General features: G+C 39.0%; 1 long non-coding RNA gene across 1 annotated transcript; it reads right to left on the bottom strand.

Annotated features, from left to right (window-relative positions):
• Positions 1-832: 832 nt before the first annotated feature.
• LOC123162103 (uncharacterized) lies at positions 833-2,522 on the bottom strand. The gene is made up of 2 exons (XR_006481044.1): positions 2,252-2,522; positions 833-1,237 (listed from the first exon to the last, which is right to left on the bottom strand). It is a non-coding gene; the product is annotated as an uncharacterized lncRNA (long non-coding RNA).
• Positions 2,523-13,016: the final 10,494 nt, after the last annotated feature.

Genomic DNA, 13,016 nt, shown 5'->3' with positions numbered 1-13,016 from the left:
GAAATATCAATTGTTCAACTAAATCAAAAAAAATGATCAAACACTTGTTCGTACCTCCCAAAAAATGTATGGTACTTTTGTTCATCAAGCAATTTTTACTTTTATTCATCAAGCATTTTTTGTAGTTCAACAATTGTTCAATATGCACTTTTGAAAAAATATGTTATTTGTTCACTGTTTGTAGTACCTTTAACTTTTCTTATTTTTTGACAGCTTGAACGAAAGTCTTTCTAACAATTGGTCTAATGTTTAAAAAAATATGAAAAACAATTTGGTATAGGAATTTTTCAATTTTAACAAATGTTCGTACCAGAAAACAAATAGATTGAATATTTCTTCAAATTTTGGAATAATTTTATAGCTTCCAGCAAATGTTCAAGCTATGCACACTATTTTTAGAAAATGGTTGAAAAATTGTTTAATAAACAGTTGAAAAAAATTTGTTTAGCTAGTTCATCTATTTTCGTAGTTTCAACAGTTGGGCATTTTTTTTTCAAAAACTATGAACTGTTTGAAAAATATATTCATTGTATATTCTAAAAATATATGGTATTTTTTAAAATGATAAACATTTTTATATACAAGAGAATTTGTTTTCTATGTTTTCTTCTGTTCTTATATTTTTGTTCATCACATTTTTAAAAAGTGTTTATTGTGCATTTAAATATTGTATGTCGTGTATATTGTAATATTCATCATGTATTTTGCTCAAAATATGTTCATTCTTTTGAAAACAAGTTCATCGGTCTTCAAGAAAGTAAAAAATTAATAAAACCGTGCGCAAGAACAAAAACTATCTCATTACCATTACTAGACTGAAATAACATTACTGTTTCAAGCGTGGCCAACCTTTATCATGCCATCATCGCTATATTTCTTCCGCAGTAACATTACTTGCTCAACAACATTAATATCACTGCTCTCAAGACAGAAAGGAACAGGACCAGAACGCCACCCAAAAACCATATCAACCATATCTCAGGTGATATGAATGACTATCTCTGCTCAAAAATACCTACTTGACCATAGCGGATATGTTTTGCTAGCCATTGAAGCAAATCCATGGGCAGAATAACATGTTCGCGCACATTCAGAAGATGTTTAAATTGCTCTGGTATAAAGCTTCTCTGCAATACAGACATCTTACTAACAGACATCTTACTAACAGCTTTGGCCCATCGAATAGTAGAGAAACATGACTGGAAAATTGCTTTAGACTGTACAGGAACATTTTCACCTACAAAATCAATTAGAGGCAGGTATAAAACTTAAGAGTCATAAACAACATCAAAAAATAAAAGATAGTGCAAGAAAAAACTATTTAGTAAATGTAGGTATAAAATGCTAAATGTATTTCATTAAAAAAGGGAAGTGATTACTAAAAGAATCATACAAGTCATGGTTCAGATTGGACACACTTTTTCCTTAATAAACCAACTAATGTGATGACCAGTCCTTCAAATAAAAACCCCAACAAGCACCAACTAGGATGAGCAATCCCCACGGAAAACAACTAAGATGAGCAATCCCTACTGAAAACAAGTACTGTGATGATCAATCCCTACCAAAAATCGTCCTAAACAAGTACTGTGATGAGCAAATCCCTGCCAGATCAAACGCATCATGTACTGTGATGAGTAAATCCCTACCAGATTTGAACGCATCAGCTACAATGACGACCAAAATCCCTACCAGATTCGAACGCATCAGCAACTGTTTGGAGCAAACCGTACCAAAAAAGAGCACGAGAATAATCTAAGGGTTAAGAAACAGGGACGAATCCCTAGCAGATTGAACGAACCGAGCCGCATCAACCAGCTCCCCACCTCAAGTGAACCCACAACACAGGTCACTACCTTCTTTCAACTAGTTTTCTGTAGTTGTTATCCACATCGATGACTCTTGATTAATGAAACTTTTTGTCAAGGAATAGAAAAAAATTGGACATACACAAAGAACTTGGACTTGACTTGTAAAAAATGCACATCAAGGAGCATGCACTAAACTCCTGAACCTCTATCGTACCACACAGTCAACAAGATGCCAGCGAGCATCAATAACTTTGCTTTGACCTCCCAGATCGAAAAGGGATCCACGACAGAAAAAAGGTAGGACGAACCCTAACAAACACAAAAACATGCGCGTCCTGCCAGGAAACATACCCAAAACGAGCACTAATTTTACAAAAGCCTAGTGAGCGGATCCACTATCACTTTTAAGGGAGGGGAGGAAGGGAGAAAAAAGCACGAACCAGTGGAAGCCATCTCGATCTCGCGTGTGAACTAGCGAGCGCAACAACGGATCCACAGCGCGAGACAGGGGACGGATCGACTGCTAGATGAACCCTAGAAATCATAGCCGCGGGGGAGAAAAGATGTTGAAGGGGATAACAGGAGACTCGGAAGGAAAGAATAAGAAGTCAAGACGTGGAAGGGGATAAGAGGAGACCCAGAAGGAAAGAAGAAGAGTCAAGACGTAGAAGGATTGATTGCCAGAAGAAAACGGGCCGAGCCCAGTAGACCGAGGGGGGTATGCGCCGGTTTGGGAAAATCGAAGAAACGGGCGCTTAAGGCGCCCGTTAGGAAATGCCAAATAAGAAACACCCTCACCTGAAGCGTGTTGGAAGGCAGCCTCGGGCGGTGGGCAAGCCCAGCAAGACCATGCGCCGTCATGCTGATGTCATGCGGATGTCACGTTAACCATATTTACTTTACTTTTTTAAAGCATGCTTTTTTAATTTTTTGCCACAGTTTAATTTTTGATTGTTTTTCAATATAAAAATGCAAAAGTTAAATGATGTGTCTGCGATTCCAAAAAATGCATGTGAATTTTTTTTATAATGTGAATACAGTGTAAATAAATATTTTGTAGTATAAAGAAATGGCTCGTACAATTAAAAATATTTGTACATGAAATTTTGAATAAATGCACCGAAGTTGAAAAAAATAGCCATTGGAAAAGTATTTATATAATGTAAGAAAATGTAGCATTTAGTTCTGAAAATATATTATTTCCATTGAAAGAAAATTTCATTGTGTATTTAAACAAATATTGGCTGTGTATCCAATAAAATGTTCAAAACCTGTATTAAAAATGTGCATCATGTATTTAAAAAATGTTCAACATGGACTAAAAAACAGTTTTACGTGTACACTACAAGATGTATACTATGTAATAAAAAAGGATCCATGTGTCGAAAACAAATATAAAAGAAAAGGCAAAGAACCAAAGAACAAGACACAAAAACAAACGTATAACAAGGGACAAAAAGGAAACAGGGATGGCGTTTAGTGCAAAATCCAGACTCACTTAGTGCAAGGATTCTTAAAGCATTGTATTATCTTGAGGGTGATTTCCTTCATGCACAGTTGGGATCCCGCCCATCACAGATTTGGAGGTCGATCTTGGAAGGTCGTGAGGTGCTTAAGCAGGGACTAATTAAAAGAGTCGGGAATGGCAATGATACACATATTTGGAATGATATTGGCTTCCAAGGGAGACAATGATGAGACCCATTGTACCACGGGGAGTAACTAAACCCAAGATGGTCTCGGAACTGATTAACCAAATTGAGATGACATGGAATGAGCAGGTGCTAGTAGAGCATTTCCTACCGATGGATGCTGAAGTTATACGCAGAATACCTTTGGCCACCAAGAATTTTGATGATGAGTGGGCCTGGTTTTGGGAGAAGTCTGGAGAGTTCACGTTGCGTTCGGCGTACCATATGTTGATCAGTACACGTAAGCGACAAGAGGCATGGCTAGATGGGCGTTCGGGGCACTCCAACCCGAGTCTTGAAGAAAAAGCGTGGACTCAAATGTGGAAGTATAGTATACCGTCGAAGGAAAAGATCTTTGCATGGCGGCTAGTACGACAAAGCTTGCCCACGGCATACGTGGCACATCACAGAAATATGGCAACTGAGAGTACTTGTGCTATCTGTGAAGTTAGAGAAGATTCTTGGAGACATTCGTTGCTTGAATGTTGGATGGCACTGGGTGTTTGGATACTTGTGGATGAAGAGCTCCATGATCAGATCAAGCTGTGTGGTGAGTCTAATGCCAAAAATTGGTTATTTGCACAGGAAGAGTGGCTTGATGAAAGAAACTATGTGAAGGTGATTGTCACAATGTGGGCAATATGGAAGGCTAAAAGGGATGTTCTGTATGAGAACAAATATCAAAGTCTGTTTGCTACTACCATGTTTATTGAAAATTTTCTAAGGGAGATAGGGGACATGGAGTGTCCGCGAGCTGCTGGAGTTGGTCATCCTGTGATGCCGTCGAGGTGTATTCCACCAACTGAAGGAGCAGCCAAAGAAAATGTTGATGGTGCAATTTCGTTTCAGAATAACAGGTGTGCTGCAGCAAGGATATTCAGAATTGAAAGTGGAGTATTTTTGGGTGCTTCAGTCCAGGTGATCAATGGTGTGATAAACCCATCATGTGCAGAAGCTATATCTTGTAGGGAGGCATTGTTCTTAGCTAGGGATATTAATGTTCAACGTGCAGATGTGGCATCAGATTGCAAGGATGTTGTACGTGCTATGGATAAAGGGAGCAGGGGTGGGAATTCCATGATCGTTAAGGAGGTTGCGATTTTGAGTGCTGAACTAGGAGATTTTAAGTTTAAATTTTAGAGGAGAGAAGACAATGTTGATGCTCATAACATTGCTAAGAACTCTTTACATCTTGTGCAAGGCCGTCATGTCTGGTGTTTTGAGCCCCCGGGCTATGTAATTTTTTTCATTTGATGAATAAATAGGCTCGGGTGTTTCGCTCAAAAAAAAACTTGCAGCTTTTTATTTGTTTGTTTTTTCTTGGAACGTTTTCGTTTTTTTTTCTTTTTCCTTTTTCCTCTTTTTTTTTTCTTTTTTCTTGGGATGGTTCTGTTCCGGTTTTTTTTCTCTTTGATAACAAGTGAATTTTATTTGCATATTCATGTTATTTATAAAATTGATGAACTTTTCTTCAAAATCAATGAACTTTTTTCAAAAAAGTTTTTTTCAATTTTGATGTACTTTTTCATATTTGATGAAAAAAATTCAAAAAAGTTTGTGAACTCCTTTTCATATTTAAGTATTTTTTTAACTTTTGTGAACTTTCCAAAAGTCAGCGGACAACTATTAGATGGGCAGCCAGCCAACCAATTTAAGACACCAGGTAAGTGACCGTGCGTTGCCACGGGAAAAGCCTCGTGTATGGATGGGTGATACATTTACATATTTCTAAAAATGTTATGTACATGTATATACCAATATCAAGTCACATCAATTTCCAGAGTTAGAAACAATCCTTAAGCAGAGACACTCTACTATACCAAACCATGTTTGCATTATCCAAAAAAATAGCAAACACAATTGAACATTGACGTTGGAACTAAGAATTCAGAGAAGAAAGCAAGCAAAAACAAATGATACAGTCCAAAACTCAAATTCTGCGTAGCACAAGAAAAACATCAGAAGAAATAGCCACACACACGCTTAAATCGTCCAGCAAAAATCAAGAGAGCAATCCGATTATGACCTTCGTCATCATCGTCCATAAGATTCCCGAGCCTCCTTGTCGACTGCGGATACTCCTCCACCACTTTGACAAGGCCATCTTCTACAACCTTGACAAAGCCGCTTGCTAGGGTTCGAGAAAAAGCACAGAGTTATCTGTTAGAGAACCCATGCGTGTCTCCGGCTGGAGAACCAAACTAATTAACCACCAAAACAAAAGAAATCAACAACAAAATCGCGTACGTACCTACAATCCTCATTGGAGACGGGCGTGCGTTCTTCTTCGTCCACCCATAATCTCCGCCTCCCAAATCAAAGCTTGCCACTCTTGCCAATGGCACATCTGCCTGACAATCCGCCAACCCTCTCAGAAAATCACAAAGACAAGGTACTTCTCTACCAATGCACCAAGAATGAAAAGCCCAAAATCAACATGTTGATTACTGAACTAAAATATGCATCAGATCAACATGTTGATTGGACCTTTGGATGTCCTCGTAGAACTCTAAATTTGTGCATGTGATGTCCTCGTAGATAGTCTTTATGTCTATAAAAACCAACATAATGCAAGATCCAAAACGAAACATTTTTGTTGTTGTTCCCTACAAAGAAATGAACATGCGTGCAGGCAACATGACCACCCGCTAATGGCCATTTATTCTATCGTGTTAACAAGATGGCCCTGACCAGAAGCTTCCATGCCTACATGTTGTAGAACCATGCCTTGAGCTCCCCATGGCGTAAGGTGTGTAGGGAGCGTATTGTTGGGGAACGTAGCATGCAATTTCAAAAAAAATCCTACGATCACGCAAGAGCTATCTAGGAGATGCATAGCAAGGAGATGGGGGAAGTGTGTCCACGTACCCTCGTAGACTGAAAGCGGAAGCCGTTAGTTAACGCAGTTGATGTAGTTGAACGTCTTCACGATCCAACCGATCCAAGTACCGAACGTACGGCACCTCCGTGTTCAGCACACGTTTAGCTCGATGACGTCCCTCGAACTCTTGATCCAGTAGAGGGTCGAGGGAGAGTTCCGTCAGCACGACGGCGTGGTGATGGTGTTGATGATGTGACCCGCGCAGGGCTTCGCCTAAGCACTACGACGCTATGACCGGAGGAGTAAACTGTGGAGGGGGGCACCGCACACGGCAAAGAGAACAATTGATGTATCTTTGGGGTGGCCCCCGCCCCCGCATATAAAGAAGGAGGGGAGGAGGCGGCCGGCCTAGGGGCCGCGCCAAGTGTGGGGAGTCCTACTAGGACTCCCAGTCCTAGTAGGATTCCCCCTTCCTTTCCGGAGTAGGAGAAGGGGGGAGGGAGAGAGAGAGGGAGAAGGAAAGGGGGGCCGCGCCCCCTCCTCTAGTCCAATTCGGCTTGGCTAGGGGGGGGGGGGGAGCGCCACCTCCTGGCCGCCGGCCTCCTCTTTCCACTAAGGCCCATGAAGGCCCAATACTCTCCCGGGGGGTTTCGGTAACCTCCCGGTACTCCAAAAAATGTCTGAACCTCTCCGAAACTATTCCGGTGTCCGAACATAACCTTCCAATATATAAATCTTTACCTCTCGACCATTTCGAGACTCCTCGTCATGTCCGTGATCTCATCCGGGACTACGAACAAACTTCGGTGATAAAAAACACATAATCATAATACAAATCGTCATTGAATGTTAAGCGTGCGGATCCTACGGGTTCAAGAACTATGTAGACATGATCGAGACACGTATCCGATCAATAACCAATAACGGAACCTGGATGCTCATATTGGATCCTACATATTCTACGAAGATCTTTATCGGTCAAACCGCACAACAACATACATTGTTCCCTTTGTCATCGATATGTTACTTGCTAGAGATTCGATCGTCGGTATCTTCATACCTAGTTCAATCTCGTTACCAGCAAGTCTCTTTACTCGTTCTGTAATGCTTCATCCCGTAACTAACTCATTAGTCACATTGCTTGCAAGTCTTACAGTGATGAGCATTACCGAGAGGGCCCAGAGATACCTCTCCGATACACGGAGTGACAAATCCTAATCTCGATCTATGCCAACCCAACAAACACCTTCGGAGACACCTGTAGAGCATCTTTATAATCACCCAGTTATGTTGTGATGTTTGATAGCACACAAAGTGTTCCTCCGGTATTCGGGACTTGCATAATCTCATAGTCAGAGGAACATGTATAAGTCATGAAGAAAGCAATAGCAATAAATCTGTAACGATCATAATGCTAAGCTAACGGATGGGTCTTGTCCATCACATCATTCTCAAATGATGTGATCCCGTTCATCAAATAACAACACATGTCTATGGTTAGGAAACATAACCATCTTTGATCAATGAGCTAGTCAAGTAGATGCATACTAGGGACACTATGTTTTGTCTATGTATTCACACATGTACTAAGTTTCCTATTAATACAATTCTAGCATGAATAATAAATATTTATCATGATATAAGGAAATATAAATAACAACTTTATTATTGCCTCTAAGGCATATTTCCTTCAGTCTCCCACTTGCACTAGAGTCAATAATCCAGATCACATAGTAATGATTCTAACACCCATGGAGTCTTGGTGATGATCATGTTTTGCTCGTGGAAGAGGCTTACTCAACGGGTCTGCAACATTCAGATCTGTATGTATCTTGCAAATCTCCATGTCTCCCTCCTTGACTTAATCGCGGATGGAATTGAAGCGTCTCTTGATGTGTTTGGTTCTCTTGTGAAATCTGGATTCCTTTGCCAAGGCAATTGCACGAGTATTGTCACAAAAGATTTTTATTGGACCCGATGCACTAGGTATTACACCTAGATCGGATATGAACTCCTTCATCCAGACTCCTTCATTTGCTGCTTCCAAAGCAGCTATGTACTCCGCTTCGCACGTAGATCCCGCCACGATGCTCAGCTTGGAACTGTACCAACTGACAGCTGATACGTCTCCAACGTATCTATAATTTATGAAGTATGCATGCTGTTATTTTATCATTCTTGGGTGTTTTAAAATCATTTTATAGCAACTTTATATCATTTTTTGGGACTAACCTATTGACCCAGTGCCCAGTGCCAGTTGCTGTTTTTTGCTTGTTTTTTACATCGCAGGAAATAAATATCAAACGGAGCCCAAACACCGTGTAACTTTTTGGAGATTTTTTCTAGACCAGAAGGAACCCAATGGGCTTGAGCTACACTGGGGGGTGCCCCGAGAGGGGCACAACCCGCCAAGGCGTGCCAGGGCCCCCTGGCGCGCCCAGGTGGGTTGTGCCCACCTCGGTGGCCTCCCGTACCCCTTCTTTGCACTACAAATTCCCAAATATTACGAAACCCATCGGGGTTAACCTAGCTTAGATGTTCCACCGCTGCAAGGTCTCTGTATCCACGAAAACCAATCTAGAGCACGTTCCGGCACCCTGTCAGAGGGGGGAATCATCTCCGGTGACTATCTTTATCATCCCGGCGACCATCACGATGAGGAGGGAGTAGTCCACCCTCGGGGATGAGGGTTTGTACCAGTAGCTATGTGTTTGATATCTCTCTCTCGTGATCTATATCATGGGCTTTGTTAATATAGTCGGATCATATGATGTTTCTCCTGTCTATACTCTTGTTATGATGAATTGAATCTTTACCCTTCAAAGTTTTTTCTTGTAGGATTGAATATTCAGAGATGAGAACACATGATATATGTCTTGCAATATGAATACTTGAGGTGACAATGAGGTATCTTATTGATTCACTTGATATGTGTTATGGCATTCACTCGCGGATTCCCATGATGATATTGGGGTAATCTATGCATAGGGGTTGATGCACATTTTTCTCTGACGGAAACTTCGGGGTCTCTTTATAGTTCTTTGTGTGGACTGAGTATTATGAATATGAATTTGCTTTGGTGTTATTCTAGTACGAACTCTAGGATAGATCGAACGGAAAAATAGCTTTGTGTTCTTTTAGTACAAACTCTTGAATAGATCGAACGGAAAGAATAGCTTTGAGGTGGTTTTGTGACCTACAAACAATTCCTATCTTTTGTTCTCCGCTAATAGGAACTCGGGAGTGATTCTTTATTGCACTTTAAGGGATAATCATATGATCCAACTATGTTAGCATTGTTGAGAGGTTGCACTAGTGAAAGTACAGACCCTAGGCCTCATTTTTAAGCATTGCAACACCTTTTTTGGGCCTGTTTACTATTTTCTACCTTGCTGTTTTTATTTATTCAGATTATAAAAATATATTTTTACCATCCATATTACACTTTTACCACCATCTCTTCGCCGAACTAGTGCACCTATACAATTTGCCATTATATTGGGTGTGTTGGGGACACAAGAGATTTCTTGTATTTGGTTGCATGGTCGTTTGAGAGAGACCATCTTCATCCTACACCTTTCACGGATTGATAAACCTTAGGTCATCCACTTGAGGGAAAATTGCTACTGTCCTACAAAACTCTGCGCTTGGAGGCCCAATATGTGTCTACAGGAATAAAGTTGTGTAGTAGACATCAAGCTCTTTTCTGGTGTCGTTGCCGGGGAGGTGAGGAAACCGACACTCACACTCCAGCAACGAAGCTCTTTTCTGGCGCTGTTGCCGGGGAGGTGAGTGCTTGAAGGTATATCTTTAGATCTTGCAATCGAATCTTTTAGTTTCTTGTTTTATCACTAGTTTGGTTTATAAAAACAAAACTACAAAAAAATGGAATTAAGGTTGCATCATATTATTGATCATCTTTATAATATCTTTCTTGAAAATGATGGATCGGAAAGTTGTGCTCAATTGTTAGAAGAGAATTTAATAAAATGATTGGCATGAATGATGAGCATGATTGCAATGTTGTTAGTATGAATTCTTTGAATATCCATGAGGTAATGATGATTGCACTAGCCATGATAGTGATGTCTCCTACAAGGATGTCAATTTTTGCGAAGTATATTGGGAGTGCACACACACACCAAAAAGGGAAGATAGATTTGGTAAGAAGCATAAATATTTAGAAACAAAATGGTTGCAAGAGAGGCTAGATGTTTGTGCTGAAAGATTTAATTTTTTTTGCCTTCCTTGTGAACTTTGCAATGAACATAGTCATTTAAAACTCCAATGCCATTTGTTTCATGATCAAATCGTGTCCAAAAATTGTGATAAATTGATTACCCTTGAGCATCATAAAGAGCTTAGCCTTGTTTTAGGGTATGAAGAAATGAAACGTATAACTAAGGATATTCCAGAATTTTCCCTTGAAAGGGTTCTTGATTTTGATCTAGAGGAAATTTATATGTTTTGTGCGGTAAATTGCATTGACAATCCTTATATTGCCAACTATCTAAAGAAAAGAAAACAAATAGAATATGAAGAGAGTACTAATGAAAGGGAAAATATTTCCAATACCCTCCTAGTGTTTCTTATGATGAATTAGGTAACGAGGAGGAGCTTCCTATCCAATCAATCTCTTCAATAAGGAGCTCGAAAAAATTGATTAAACCCACACGTGAGGTGGTGAAGAAGAAAAAGTAGAGGTAAAAAGGTAACTCTCCCAAGTAATATTGCTACTTTCACCATTGTGCCTCATGAAAGTGAATCAAATATGTTGATGGAGGATGATGGTATTGAGTATGATTTTGTGATGCCTACTACTTGTTGTGATGATTATGATTGGGAAGACAACGATCTCTCTTATGATATTAAAAATCTTTTTGGCACTTGCTTGGAAGAATATAATAATAATGTTTGCTATACTATTGGTGCCATTCATGCTATTGATAAGAATGATTACGATGATATGCAAAACCACAAGCTTGGGGATGCTATGTTTGATGAGTATGAAATGTTTGAAGATTTATTTGCTGAAAATAATGCTTGTCCTAAGCTTGGGTATGCTTTGCATAATGAATATGATCCTTTGATTCCTTATACTTTCGATAAGAAAATTTATTATGATGATAGCATGCCTCCTATTTATGATGATTACAGTGATGAAAGTGGGTTTGGAAGAGTGTCAACTCTAGGTAGTAGTGATCCCACTATTTTGGAGGGTGTTGAATCTTATTACAATATTGATGAAAGTGGATTTGGAGAGGTCATGACTGTATTTAGTGATACATCCACTATTTTGGAAGAGGTTTCAATTGACTATGATGAGAACAAAGTTGCTATTTATGATGATTATTATGATGACATGTATGCCATAAAGAGTAATAAATTATCTATGCTTTTGGATCATGAAAAGAATGCTTTATTTGATGGTTACATGGATGAATCTATTCATGATTCTACTGAAAATTATTATGAGAGAAGAAATTATGATTCATGATGCTCTTGTTATGTTTCAATCTTTATCTTCTATGCGAGCATCATTGATCTCATCATGCCTAGCTAAAAGGCATTAAAGAAAAGCGCTTGTTGGGAGACAACCCAACACTTTTACCTACTGTTTTTGTGTGTTCACATGATTATTCTACTGTAGTAATCATGTTTTATTGTCTTTGTTTCAATAAAGTGCCAAGTAAAGCCTTTGGGCTCATGTTGGATGATAGTTGATTTGATCTTGCTGAAAAACAGAAACTCTTGCGCTCACGAAAATAGCTCTCATTTTTAACAGAAGGGTGCTTTTGAGTTTATTCTTTTTGCATAAGATTAATATACAAATTGCTCACGTGGTCCAAGTTTGATCATAATTTCTGGAGTAGCATAAGTATGGTTTGAGTACAGATTACTACAGACTGTTCTATTTTTGTCAGATTCTGTTTTCAATGCATAGTTTGCTTGTTTCCTTGTTTCTATGGCTTATATTGCTCAATATAAATTGTGGAAATGATATGACACAGTAGTAATTGTGTGGAAAAAGTTATGAATCTTGTCTTTGACAGTACTAAAAGTGAAATGGTTTGCTCTTTATCATACTAACCTATCTCACAAGATTTCATTAAGTTTTGTGTGATTGAAGTTTTCAAGTTTTGGGTGAGATGTTGATATGAGGAGAATAAGGAGTGACAATACCATAAGATTGGGGATGACCAGGGCACCCCCAAGGTAACATTCAAGTAATATCCAAGCAACTAAGCTTGGGGATGCCCCGGATGGCACCCCTCTTTCGTCTCCAACATTATCGGTAACCTCACTGGGAGCTATGTTTTCATTCATCACATGATATGTGTTTTGCTTGGAGCGTCAATTTATTTTGCTAGGATTTGCTTGATTTTATTTAGAATAATGTTTTGCATCTTTTATTTCAATAAAAGTGGCAATGATATCCTTTGCCATGCTTATTTTGCAAGTATACTTGTTGCTGTTTGAAAACAGAAAGTTTATTGATGTTGCAAAAATTCCCTAGAGAAGTCAGAATATGATAAATTGTTGAAAACTTTTGCAAAATAAGATCTGATAAATTTTATACGGTGTAGTATTTTTCTCATAATTTTTGGAGTAAGGTAAGTATGATGAATCTTGCATTCTTTACAGACTGTACTGTTTTGGCAGATTGCTGTTATGTTTGCATTGTTTGCATAT

This window comes from Triticum aestivum, chromosome 7B, assembly GCF_018294505.1.
Source record: "Triticum aestivum cultivar Chinese Spring chromosome 7B, IWGSC CS RefSeq v2.1, whole genome shotgun sequence".
NCBI classification, from domain to species: Eukaryota; Viridiplantae; Streptophyta; class Magnoliopsida; order Poales; family Poaceae; genus Triticum; species Triticum aestivum.
This window is presented reverse-complemented; position numbering and strand designations above follow the sequence as displayed.